Here is a 12,515-nt window from a genome sequence, read left to right on the forward strand (position 1 = left end):
AGCAAAAAAGTCACATTTGTTTTGTCTGTTTCCCATTCATATAGGGGAAGAAACTGCTCCATGCAATTTCTCCAGCTAGCAGTACTCTCTGTATACCACTTACTACTTAAGTGCATGCTGAGACCCATGAAAAATGACCCATTTATTCCAACTTTTGATAAACCTGCTCCCTCACTTCTAAGTATACGTGGCTCCAGGCTCGCAAACCACTCTATGTGGATATAGAGATCTGCGCAAAGCAGCTTGCAAGTTCACAGCTGACATTGGAAATCTACTGCCACAAGGTGAACCAAATTATAAGACTGATGGACCCTAATGTATGTTTTCCATTGTCATTGCTATTATTACTGAAGAGTGCTCACAGGAGAGCCATTTTATAAATAAGCAGTAATGCCTGCCCTGAGGAATTTAAACTTAAGCCTTTGCCTGTATAGCAACATTCATTCTAGGAACGCAATCCTTTAAGCATTCACAAATTTCCACTTGCAGCCACAAATACATAGCAGAGGAAATCGAGCCACAGAGAACTGAAGCCTCTTCCACAAACGTTACAGAAGGGTTCTGCAGGGCTGCTTTCAGGAAGCTTGGGTCCTGGGCACGCAGACGCTGCTGCTTCTCCGGAAGAACAGAGCCCCGCATGTTAGCAGTGCACAGCACAAATCTGCATCACAACCTGCTGAGATCCCTGGGCGCCAGGCAGCAAACGCTGCCTTTTCAAACCCTGTTCAGGCTGGGGAATCACACTTCCCTATGTCACTGCCTCACTGCCAGACTTCGAGGGCCTGCAGATCCTGCACACCTCAGCAGCCCTGGGCAGCCCTGGTGTCCAGAAACCTCCTGTAAGTGTTGTAAACGTCACACTTCTTTGATCTTTATCATGCTCAGACTTTGTAAGTTTGAAATACACCGCCAGGCAGTTTCTATTGGGTTTACTTGGCAAGGTTTTCGTACCGGGCGGATTGCAGGAGTGGCTTCTGTGAGAAGACACCAGAAGCTGCTTCCATGTCAGATAGAACCAGTTCCAGTAGGCTCCAAGATGGACCCACTGCTGGCTAAAGCTGAGCCCATCAGCAACGCTGTGATAATGTATTTAAGAAAGAGTGAAAAATGCTGCACAGAAGCTGTGTGAGAGAGGACTGGGAAAAATGTGAGAAACAACCCTGCAGACACTCAGGTCAGCAAAAAAGGAGATGTTCCAGGTACCAGCGCAGAGATTTCCCTGCAGCCTGTGGAGAAGACCATGGTGAAACAGGTTGTTCCCCTGCCACTCATGGCAGACCACAGTGGAGCAGATGTTCACACTGCAGCCCACGGAGAGTTGCTGAAGGAGGCTCCTGACAGGACCCGTGGCCCCACGGGGGGATGCACACTGGAGCAGTCTGTTCCTGAAGAACTGTACACTGTGGAAAGGACCCCTATTGGAGCAGTTCTTGAAGAACTGCAGGTTCCAAAAATGTTCTGATGCTGCTCCATCAAGTGCCCTACCATAGAATGCAAACAGAAACATTAATCTATTCACACCATAACTCCTGAACTGTGAAAAATACGTGGGTGGAGAAGGAATCCTTCTGATTTGTTTGAGCTGTGCTCAGTAAATTCACTCTTAGTGAGCCTAAGATGCTTTGGTCAATGTATGTACTCTTGAAAGAGAAAGTTCTTTTCTTTTTCTGTGTGTGTGTTCCTGAAGGAAAGCCTTTCAATACAATGCACTCACTGTCATAGGGCAAGCGAAGCATCCTTAAATCACCAGAGCTGTAAGATTTTTATTTGAGTCCTGAGGGGGACACAAAAGGCTTTGCTGACACTCCCTCTGGCATTTCCACACCTACATAAAGCCAAGAGCATGGGCCACTGTGACAGGCACTTACTCAGTTTCCAGTCACTGACTGCCTCTTTCAAACCTGCTTCTGTGCACCACAGACTCCTCATACTCTCTCTGGGCCAGAAACCTATGAATTTTTTGAAGGTGGGGCTAGATTTTGCAATTCCCTGGACTTCTATCATATTAAAACTGCCACTTTCCAAAGGGGTCTTACTTTTCCCATGAAATTTCTGCACCTTACCACCTCAGCAAACAAGGAAGATCTGTGAGCTTTCACCTGGGAGCCTTGCTCCAAAAAGAACTTACTGTCAGAGCACTCTGAACAGGTTTCATAAATTTAAGTTATAAATAGCACTGCTTGCTGTGATCTTCAGAGGTAAAGAGAAAGAACATCTATAAACTTACCCTGAAAGAGAGCACAGTGTGTGTCTGCAAGCTGTTCCTGAACAGAACAGCACACAGCAACTTCCTCCTGCAGCCTTGTGAGAACATGCAGGTGAAGGTCACGGGAAAAAGTCCTGGTTAAGAAACTCACAGGGATGATTCAATGACGATATAGACTCATTCTGTACCTGCAGAGCACAGGCTTAAAAGGGAGCTCCTTAGACACCGTGTCCAGTTCGCAATTGTCACAGGAAACCATGACACCATGAGACTTTTTCGTAAGTATATGAAATTGAGTCTTAGAACTTGTTCATTTTTTTAACTGCATGACTCATAGAAGGCAGCTCCTCAAAAGTCAGACTGCTCTGGCAGTTAAAAATAATCTTATAATTTCCTGCAGTTAATACTCTCTTGCTCTTTCGCCAGCTTTAGCCCTCAGCTCAGACAGCTCTCCCCACTCTTGTCAGGTTTATAGAAAGCAGTTATATCTTGCTGCAATTCAGAAGGAAACTGCTTCTCTCCCCTCCTCCTCCTGCTGCTCCTCCTCCAACAAGGAGTGCAGATTAGAGACAAAAATGTCAAGGCCACATCAAGCATCCCATCTTTTCCTTCATAGTCATAGACTCATCACAAACTGTTGGCATGTGTGCTAGGCAGAAGCGTGCTCCACTCACAGATCTACCACCTTCACTGACAGAATGACAGCCGTGCTACAGTCAGCTGAAATATCACCACACACAGCAGATGTTTGCTAGCAAAATACGGAAAGAGAGCCAACAACAAACAACTAAATGGTATGGATGATCACAGGGTAGTGCTAAAGCCAGCTCCCAGGCACTGTTAAATTTGTTAATACAGACAGCTTCTGGCATCTAGTGGAAACTCGTGCCTTAAAGCGAATCATCTTTCTTGGGATGTTATTCTTTATCAATAGAAATGTGTTTTCACAGGAACTGTAGTGGGTACATTTCCTGCATCACGTCTACTTCTGCTCTCACTACCTTTCACAAAATCACAGAATCACAGAATGTTCGGGGTTGGAAGGGACCTCTGTGGGTCATCTAGTCCAACCCACCTGCCGAAGCAGGGTCACCTACAGCAGGCTGCACAGGACCTTGTCCAGGTGGGTCTTGAATATCTCCAGGGAGGGAGACTCCACAACCTCCCTGGGCAGCCTGTTCCAGTGCTCTGACACCCTCAGAGGGAAGAAGTTCTTCCTCATGTTCAGCTGGAACTTCCTATGCTTCAGTTTGTGCCCGTTGCCCCTTGTCCTGTCGCTGGGCACCACTGAAAAGAGCTTGGCCCCATCCTCCTGACACCCACCCTTAAGATATTTATAAGCATTTAGAAGGTCCCAAAATTTCTGTAAATGCAGAGTAATGGGGGCATTTACTGCTTACTGCTGATGGTAGCCAAAAATCGCTTTGAATGGAGGGGAGAAGGCTCTGCTAAAGAGCAGAGTGCAGCCCAGATGACATACGGATATGTGGGACTGCAGCAGCATGTGTCAACCACCATCTACATAGTGTCAAAGCATGTGACTCAATTAAGAGAAAGCTAACAGCATCTTACTTTCAGCTCTTTTGCTTGAAAAATGTGAGCCTATGATCAATAATACTGATAAATATGTTCATTATTTTAACTAGTAGAGAAGGTTTCTGCAGCCCATGTGAGCAGGTTGATATTTTGCATCTGATATAAGTGAAAAAAGAATTTTAAAAAAAATTATTTAAAATGTTTTGGAAGTAAGTAAGAAATGAAGTTTATGCTATTTTGGTGTCTGTGTAGTCCTTTTTTGTAGTACTTCTAAGATAATTTAGTCCTCATAAAAGAGAGGTTGACAGCCAAGGCAAGATCCCTATTCTCTGCATTCACAGACCAGGTACATTGGGAGCATTTGGCTTTGTTCTGAGCTTTTGAAGATGACTATCCACTTTGAAGCTGGTCTTTTTTGTCAATGATGCCAGCAGTTTTTCATTTCTGTCAGTGGGAACCATGAAGTACTTTGAAGTTCTCTTTTTCTGACATTATTAGCAGCACTTTAAATCTACATATTATAAAAGAGACTTTTTTTGGAAACATTCTCATGATTCTATATGAGAATATCCAGTCTGAATGTTTATTTTATTTCTGTGTTTCAGAATAATGGTCCATTTTTTCTGTAAAGCATGGTCTGAAAGATACATACAGCCTGACAATTCATTTTGAGTCTCACCTGTTGGAATGCAAACACCACTTTAAATCTATGTAAAAGACTAACAAAGGAATTAATTTCAACACATAACAATAAGCAAAAGAATGAAAGTAACATTAATGAATATTAAAATTATAAGTAAATAGAACATCTTATCATGTGTTTTTATTCATGTATTTCCACATATGTTATGAAAATTGAGAGAATGGTGTTGTATCAGTGCCTTGATCTGAATTAGACAAAACAAGATAGTCATGTCAACGGCTAAACCTAAGGTATCACAGCACTGAGAGTGAAATAGAAAAACAAATAGAACAAAAAAAAAGAGAACACAAAGTTCTAAATAATTTTACTGTTTCAAATATTGCATCTTGCTGAACTTCAGGATGATGACTATCAGATCCCTCTGCTTAATCTAAGCCTCTTTATTTAACTGCACTACATCAGGTTACTGACATGTATTCAGTTTTAACATGCACTGCTTGAGGACAGGAACACAGAAGTTTATCTCAGTTTCTAATGATATTTAAAAGATCATTGAAATGTATTTTAGCTAAATCAAAGGGAAAGCCATTCATCCAAGAACAAATAGTTCATGTAAGAGATGAAAAAATGAGAATATAGAAAATTCCACTTAAACATGTGAAAAACCTTTTTTTTACTGAAGGGTGGTTAAACACTGGAACTGGTTGCCCTGAGAAGCTGAGGAGTCTCCATCCTTGGAGACACTCAAAACCCTGGACATGGCCCTGAACAACCTGTTGGAGTTGACCCTGCTTTAATCAGGGGAGTTGGACTAGACAGTCTCCAGAAGTGCCTTCCAACCACAGCTTTTCTGTGATTCTGTGAATAATGGTGACTTACTGTCTCACAGTACGTTCCAAGGTGATGCTACTGCTAATGTAAATGTTACTGGACACAAAAGCAATAACATACCATAAATCAGTAGGGCAACAAGTAGGGCACTGATGAAATTAGAGTCTGAATTCTTAGCTCTGTTCTGAATCCCCACCTTAAAAACAATAGTTGAGAATCACGCCCTGCTTCATTGGGAAATCTATACTGCAGAAGTAAATTAGAAATCTTGTATGGTAGACTTTAGGCAGATGGTATTTAGAATATAGATGGTCTCTAGACTACAGGTAGGCTACAGACAGACAGTCTTTGTTACCTTAAAAGAAAATACTGAACTTTTGAGGGTACTGCAGGCTCAGAGCAATGTATGACTACATGTGTGATCACATTACGGTGTGCTTCATTTCAAAAGCTGGGATTGTTATTCCCAGATCACGTCTGCTTTGTATTATGCCCTACACACAAAATTAGCCCAGGAATATTACAGGGTGTTGATCTGTCTGTGGAGGAGAAAAATGGGATGACCAGTAATGCCAAGACATGAATAAAAACGGAAGGAGTAGTTCAGTGTATAGGGACCCAAATTTAATGGCATATCAGGGTCACTCAAATTCTCTAGATAAGATCAGAGAAGGAAATGAATGCAAGGCTTATGCCTGCACAAAGAGGCTATTCTTTGCAGGGATGCAAGTATTGCACAAAGTGAGTAGGCAAAGTTCGCCTCCCACATTTCTTTCATTACTCATACCTAACACCTGCTAGTTAGCTAACATCCATTTTGCATACTGGTCTGTGCCAGTTCCACTGAACATGAGTGTCAGTAAAACAAATCTCTCACTTCATGTTAGCTCGCACAAATAAAAATTGTAGTGCTGCCAAGGCCATGCAACCTGCATTCAAAGGTACTTACTGAGTTTTAAAGCAAGATGTACCCAATTCTCAACCCCCAATGGCAGGCAAGGTTGCCATCAAATTCGGGGAAAAAGAAAGCAGCTGTCTAACGACATTCACCAACAATGTGTAACTGCGCAGAGCTCCAAAAGAACTGTGCGCTCTAGGTAAACAAACCTTCAAACAGGCAGAGTGGAAATTTTCCATTTTGGGATGTAAGTAGGACACCAGACTTCATCAGCATTACGCTTCCTCATGGAATAGTTATGATACCACAATTTTATGTCTTGCCTGGAAAACAGCATACATAGCACCTGAGCACACCTCTGCACTGAAATGACCCTTGACAGAGCAGTGACTCAGAGGGACCATTGTCTAGTTAATTATCACCACCAATATCTGTAGCAGAAGAATATTCTCAAGATCACCTGCACAGTTACTGAGCCAGCTTGCAAGTGCTTGGCAGATTGCAGCATGACCACATGTGGCTTTGGTCTGGAGGCCTTAGGATTCCAAATCAACACTACTCTGATGATTTCAGTGATTTGCACTGCGTGAGAGTATAAATACCTCGAATGAGAGGGTCAGAAAATGGATAGGTTGCTATACCTTATACTACATGGTATGACACCACACAGCAGAAAGAAAGTTGATGATGAGACAGAGAAAAGGGTCCTATACATACCTGCATCTCTGGGTGCTGTATAGAAGAAAATGGAGGCTACCCTCATTACCATTGCTTTCGAGTGTGGCCAAACAAAATGTGATTAGACACATTTATTCGGTAGTCTCAAACCATACTGACAAGGCTCCGACAAATGACAATTGCCCCAAGCACAATATTCTCTTTTTTCATTGTCGGTGACTCTCCACATAAGCTGTCTTTCATGCCCTAATTCTTTATGCCGGTCTGTATGCATTCTGGGCTACGGTGCTTTGACATGCTAATGAATTTTTCTGTGACGTTAATAACTCAAAGCTACAGGACACCCGGTGATACCATCATTACCAGCCTGTGTGTGATTATTTTGTCTTCTTGCCAAATTTTAGTCTAGCATTTTCAGCTGGGAAAAAATAACCTGCCTACCCGGGAGAACAGGTAAGGGGTATTTGGCATGATCCCTGCCTTACACCGACCTACACTGCTTGTGAGAACTAAGGCACATGGCCTGTATGTTGGGGGTACAAGTTTAGCAAGGGCATTCACTCACAGGAAAGGGACGTTCCTTTGACTGTTCGTTATTAGTTTCCAAGTGAACTTTGTGCTGAGAAGAAGGGAGTGGAAAAAAACCTGTGTTTGCTGAATGTGGGTAGTGCAATCACATTTAACACAAGTATTCCCGGGTAGCACCACCAGCCTGCCCCCAACCTGACAGAGCTGAAGGAATAGGGCAGGTTTTGTGACAGCCCATGCCGTTCCTTCAGAAACTGCCAGTGGCTCCTGGGTAGGTCTTTATTGTTCCCCTCTGGCAGTGAGACTGAGAGCTGAAATTCATTTCACATGGGCCCAGACCCTCATACCACTACTGTTATAGCAAGTCTGAGCTTTCAAAACAGTGTGTAATCATTAGCATCAAATCCTGCAGTTGCCCACTGAGATGTTATCACCACAGCTTTCTAATAGGAGGAACATGCAAGAAGCTGTGTCTGGTGCCACACAGTGACTTTGGCAGCCACAGCTCCCAGACCGTATTCTTAATATATTGACTTTATCATTGACTCTACATTTGGAATAATATAAAATACATGTAGCACATGTAGCTGTCTCCAGACAGCTCATTGAAATGCCTTGCTTTTACCTGGTGCTCATAACACTCAAAGAGCTTTCTGATGGAGGTGAGCACTTCCACGCCCATTACAAGAGCGGGTAAAAAGAAGCACATGAAGGGGAAGGGATTTTCCCACCCACATTCAGTCATTCAGTGGCCACGTGGGATGCATCCAGGTCCCCTGGGTCCCGTTCAGTGCACTTTACTAGGTCTCACATCGCTTTGCACTAGCAGGCTCACTAACTTGCCTCAGTACTGCAAGACCATGACACACAGAGGTGCCCCCTAAGATCCACAACCCCATGGAAGTCTTTGATATTCAACATCATACAGAATTAGGTTGTTAATTTTAGATTCAGAGTTAGTCTTTGTTTGCCATTCAGATTACTGTGTAAGGAGCATGAAACTAACCCTGTATCTCCTGTATCTCTTAGCAGAGCTGAGAGTCAGGCCAGGGTCCCTCAGATGCATAGCCAAAAGTGATTTTTTTCTGCCCAAGTACTAGAAGAAAGTAACTCCCTGATATTTCATTTCTTTTCTCATATCTCTATGTTTTACAAAAGTACAAGGTCCCATTGCTTCTCACATCCTGAGATACAGTCACCGATCACCCCGACACAGCCCAGCCTTGTGCCTTCTCACTCCAGTTCCAATGAGAAGCCCCATCCCTTCCCTCACCAGTAAGTGGTCCCTACTTCCACTCCAGCATTGCTGTCACACGAGTGAAAAGGAGCAGATGAAGAAACCCAAGCTCAGCCCAGATCTTGTTCTTGTCTCTGATGTCATTCCATCAGAGAAAGAGAAGCCAGGAGATAGACCCAGCAGCAGAGGGATGGAGTCTGCTGCTCCTGTTGTCTTGGGGCATGTTAGAGACACAGACGTTGTGCATATTGCTCCTGGCCATCCTGGCACCCTCCTTTCACACCTCCTTCTTCTGCTCTGGGGATGACAGCCACACAATGGGAAGGAGGATGTGGAAGCCAGATGCCTAGCTCAGTTCCTCAGCCACCACAAAGTACCAGGCAGCTCATTCTGACCTTTTTCAGTGTAGGCAGGGGGACGGTGGCTGATGCCAACCACCAGCCAGCCCAGGCACCAGCCAGTGCTATGGCTGCCGTTCACTGGGACAAACACTGAAACCTTCATTCTCTCTACTGCTCTCTATCCTTGTCTTCCTTTTTGCATGGTATATTACTAGTAAACACGTCAAGTAGATACTACTTGTAGAAACCATGCCTCTTAGTTAACTCAAAGCTCTTGAATAAAATTAACTAAGAAAAATAAAAATCCCTTCCAATTTTATACCCATTCCATATGCTTCACAAGCATGTATTTCTGTTTTTCATTAATAGTATTATCACACCACTGCTGATTATTCACAATACAAAGCTTCCCACTAGTTGAAGCAAATATGTAGTAAGGATACAATACTATGACAGCACCCACCTTTCTTTACCTTGTAACTTTGAAAACCCCCTTATTTTGCTTGTCGTCAAAAGCCAGTGGTATGCTCTGCGTGCAGGCCTGAAGAGTGCCAAAACAAAGTGCAAATGCAATGCTTCTGCTTATCAGCTACCTGGCAGGCATCTGTAGCATTTAGTTGCCAGCATCTGGATTTGGCTGGCCAGGTGCTGCTGTGGTCTCTATCTGCAGTATTTCCTATACAGGAAGACAATTTCTTCTGACTCCCAATGGATTTGCAGCTGTGAAGGTCACACTGCTGACTGCATCACTTTTACTTTCATTTTTCTTTTATGACTTCAAATCTCAGAGGATGCCACACATGACTGAAGAGGAGCAAAGCTTTCATGAGCTCAAGATAACTTTCAGATGTTATTTTTGGTGGGACTGTACTGCACTATGACTCACAGGCTGTAGAAGGATCCTGCCCCCAAGTATCCACATAATGAGATCCAGTGGATGAAGGCACTAGACGGGAGCAACCTATGGAGTCACAGCCATTGTCTTGATTTGTCCTGGCACCACAGCTGAAAGGTGTTAGAAATATGATAACGTGTTTTCTTAAATATATCTTTTAGGTGCTTCTAGAGTCTGGGTTGATTATTTTTTCCTTTCTTAATAAGAAAATTGAATACGGGTGAGGGCTACAGATCACAAAAAGGAAAACACTACATTAAAAATTTCACAGAATAATCTGAAAAGCTGGATAAAATTTTCATTTTAAGCCATTACAACCAAAGCAGGATCTGCCACAGTAGTTTCACTAGTAAATTGGCAGTCAGGTCTCCTCCATATCTGAGTTTCAACTGGGTCAAATAAAAACTGACTTCTTATCAGCCTTTGCTACTGATCCAAGATCTTGACTGTAATACTAGTTCTTCCTAGCTCCATACTAATTTTCGATTGCAGGCAAAGAGGCCTTTGAGTTTCTTTACATTAGTGGAAACAGTATGTTTTTAAAAATCAACAACATTATTAAAGTAAGGTACTATCTTATCACTTCCATTATTGTCGCTAATAATACCAACAGTGAAAATTTGTTTACACCATTGGAACATATGAATAAGTCTCTTGGCTCACATTAAAGATGCAGCTAGCTCATGGAAGTCAGTGTTTAAGGAGGAATGTAAGAAGAGGACATGCATTGGACCTTCCAAGTTTCAGCAGCCCAGAGAAGCTCCTCCTCAAGAAGCTGCAATGATAGTTATTTCTGTTGTCAGCAGTTTTACCTCCTACAGACTCATGGAGTGATCTCACCATTCAGCATCCAAGGTATTCTGGTGTGAATTCCACCGTTTGGCCGTGTACTACATGAGAAGTACATCCTTTTGACTGTTTGGAATTGAATGGTGTTGAACATAACATGTTCATTTTATAGCTATGGTTTCTGAATAATGAGAAATAGTGAATAACACTCCCTGCCTAATCTCTCCTTGTCACTCAGACTTTGTAGACCAATGCGATACTGCCCTCCCTCCCCAAGCTGTCTCTCTTCTACTTTGAAGACTCCTGGATGATCTACTCATTCCTAATAGCGGTGCCATGCCTTTGTTCTCTTCTGCTTCCCTTCTTTGGCTCTTCCATATCCTTGTTGTGGCAGAGGGGTCTGAAGAGCCTACAGTGTTCAAGGTGTAGGTGCATTATGGATTTATTCGGCAATGTAATGATGCTTGTTGTGTTGTTTTCTATTTGTTTCCTAAGAATCCTAATTTTAAGTAGTTTCTTTGACTTTCTATAAAAGACAAAAAAGGCTGCATTACAGGAGTCTCCAAGAACTCTGCTACAGTGAACACTGACACAAATAACACATTACAATAATGCCATCTTGATGGATGGTGGGATGATACACTGTCTGAACTAATGATTAGAAGAGTTGCATTTCCCAATTTAACAAGACACAATGATGTAAGCAGATTTGACAGTTCTTTCCTGAGAGGCTGCCTGCCCCTTGTTGAAAGGCTTCCTTGCCTAATGTTTTAGAAGAGAGAGAGACGTCATTTATGTGGGTGTTTTCTTGCTCTGCAGGCAGCCAATTCTTGTCGATCACATCTCACACAGCTGCTGTTTTGCACACGCAAGCCCAGGCAGATGTCACATCCTATTTCTACAACTCCAACCAACCAGTCAAGTCAAACACAGAAAATGCAATATTCCAAGCCTTGCAGGTGGAGTCTGCATTGCCACCCATTATAATATTCTCCCCTATGTTATGGAAAAGCCTAACCATTAACAGCAACATAAGCATGTAGCTGATGTCCTACTGAGCAACAAGGTAAGGATTACTTGCGCAAATTCTTATCACTTCAAAGTTTAGCCATACATGGAGAAATAAGGTTTACTTCCAAATACTGAACGTAGAAATGGGCTCAGATGAATATTTTTAACTATTCTTAGAGCTTAAAATGTATTCATATTTCTGATCTGGGGGTACCTTGGCTTGTAATCACTGCACTGTACTCTGTAATGAAGTGCTTACCACAGATCTTTCTTAAGGCCTTGGTGATATGTGATCAGCTGCTCTCCAGCTTTGACTGTGGGTGGTGAAGTTCTTCCTCTGTGTGCAATGCCAATAAATAAAATTTCTGCAATAGTATCTCTCAGTGCTAAAGACTTTTTTCTCAAAGTTTGTATAAATAAAGAACCAATGACACTACTGACAGTCTGCGATTATTGTCTGATAAATGACAAGAATCTCCAATCCCTGTCTTTGCCATAGTCAGTAGCTCAGCCTGAGACAAACGCCCAAAGCTCAGCTTGTATTGCCAGATTTCCTAAGCAGCTTTCTGATGGTTTTTCTAGTTCAGCGTTTTTGTGGCTCTGAGAGAGCTGATCCCACTGTGCCTCAAAGACAGCCCCTGCCTCACCGGACCTGCACTCACCCAAAACTTTGCAGGTATCTCCAAGCACAGCATCACTGATGGAATGGGCAGTGACATGTTCTGTGGAGACGGAAGGAACTGGGGAAATCCAGACAGCAGCCTCCTGCGTGTACCCTGTCCCACAGGATCAGACAGGGAACACAGACGTGAGTGCAGAAGTCGCAGGTACAGGGGCTTGGTACCCAAAGGGAGCTGGATGGATCAAGGCCTTACAGACTGAGTGCACACACACCGAGAAGTCAATTTGTCCATGAACTTGA

Source organism: Opisthocomus hoazin, chromosome 1 (assembly GCF_030867145.1).
Source record: "Opisthocomus hoazin isolate bOpiHoa1 chromosome 1, bOpiHoa1.hap1, whole genome shotgun sequence".
NCBI classification, from domain to species: Eukaryota; Metazoa; Chordata; class Aves; order Opisthocomiformes; family Opisthocomidae; genus Opisthocomus; species Opisthocomus hoazin.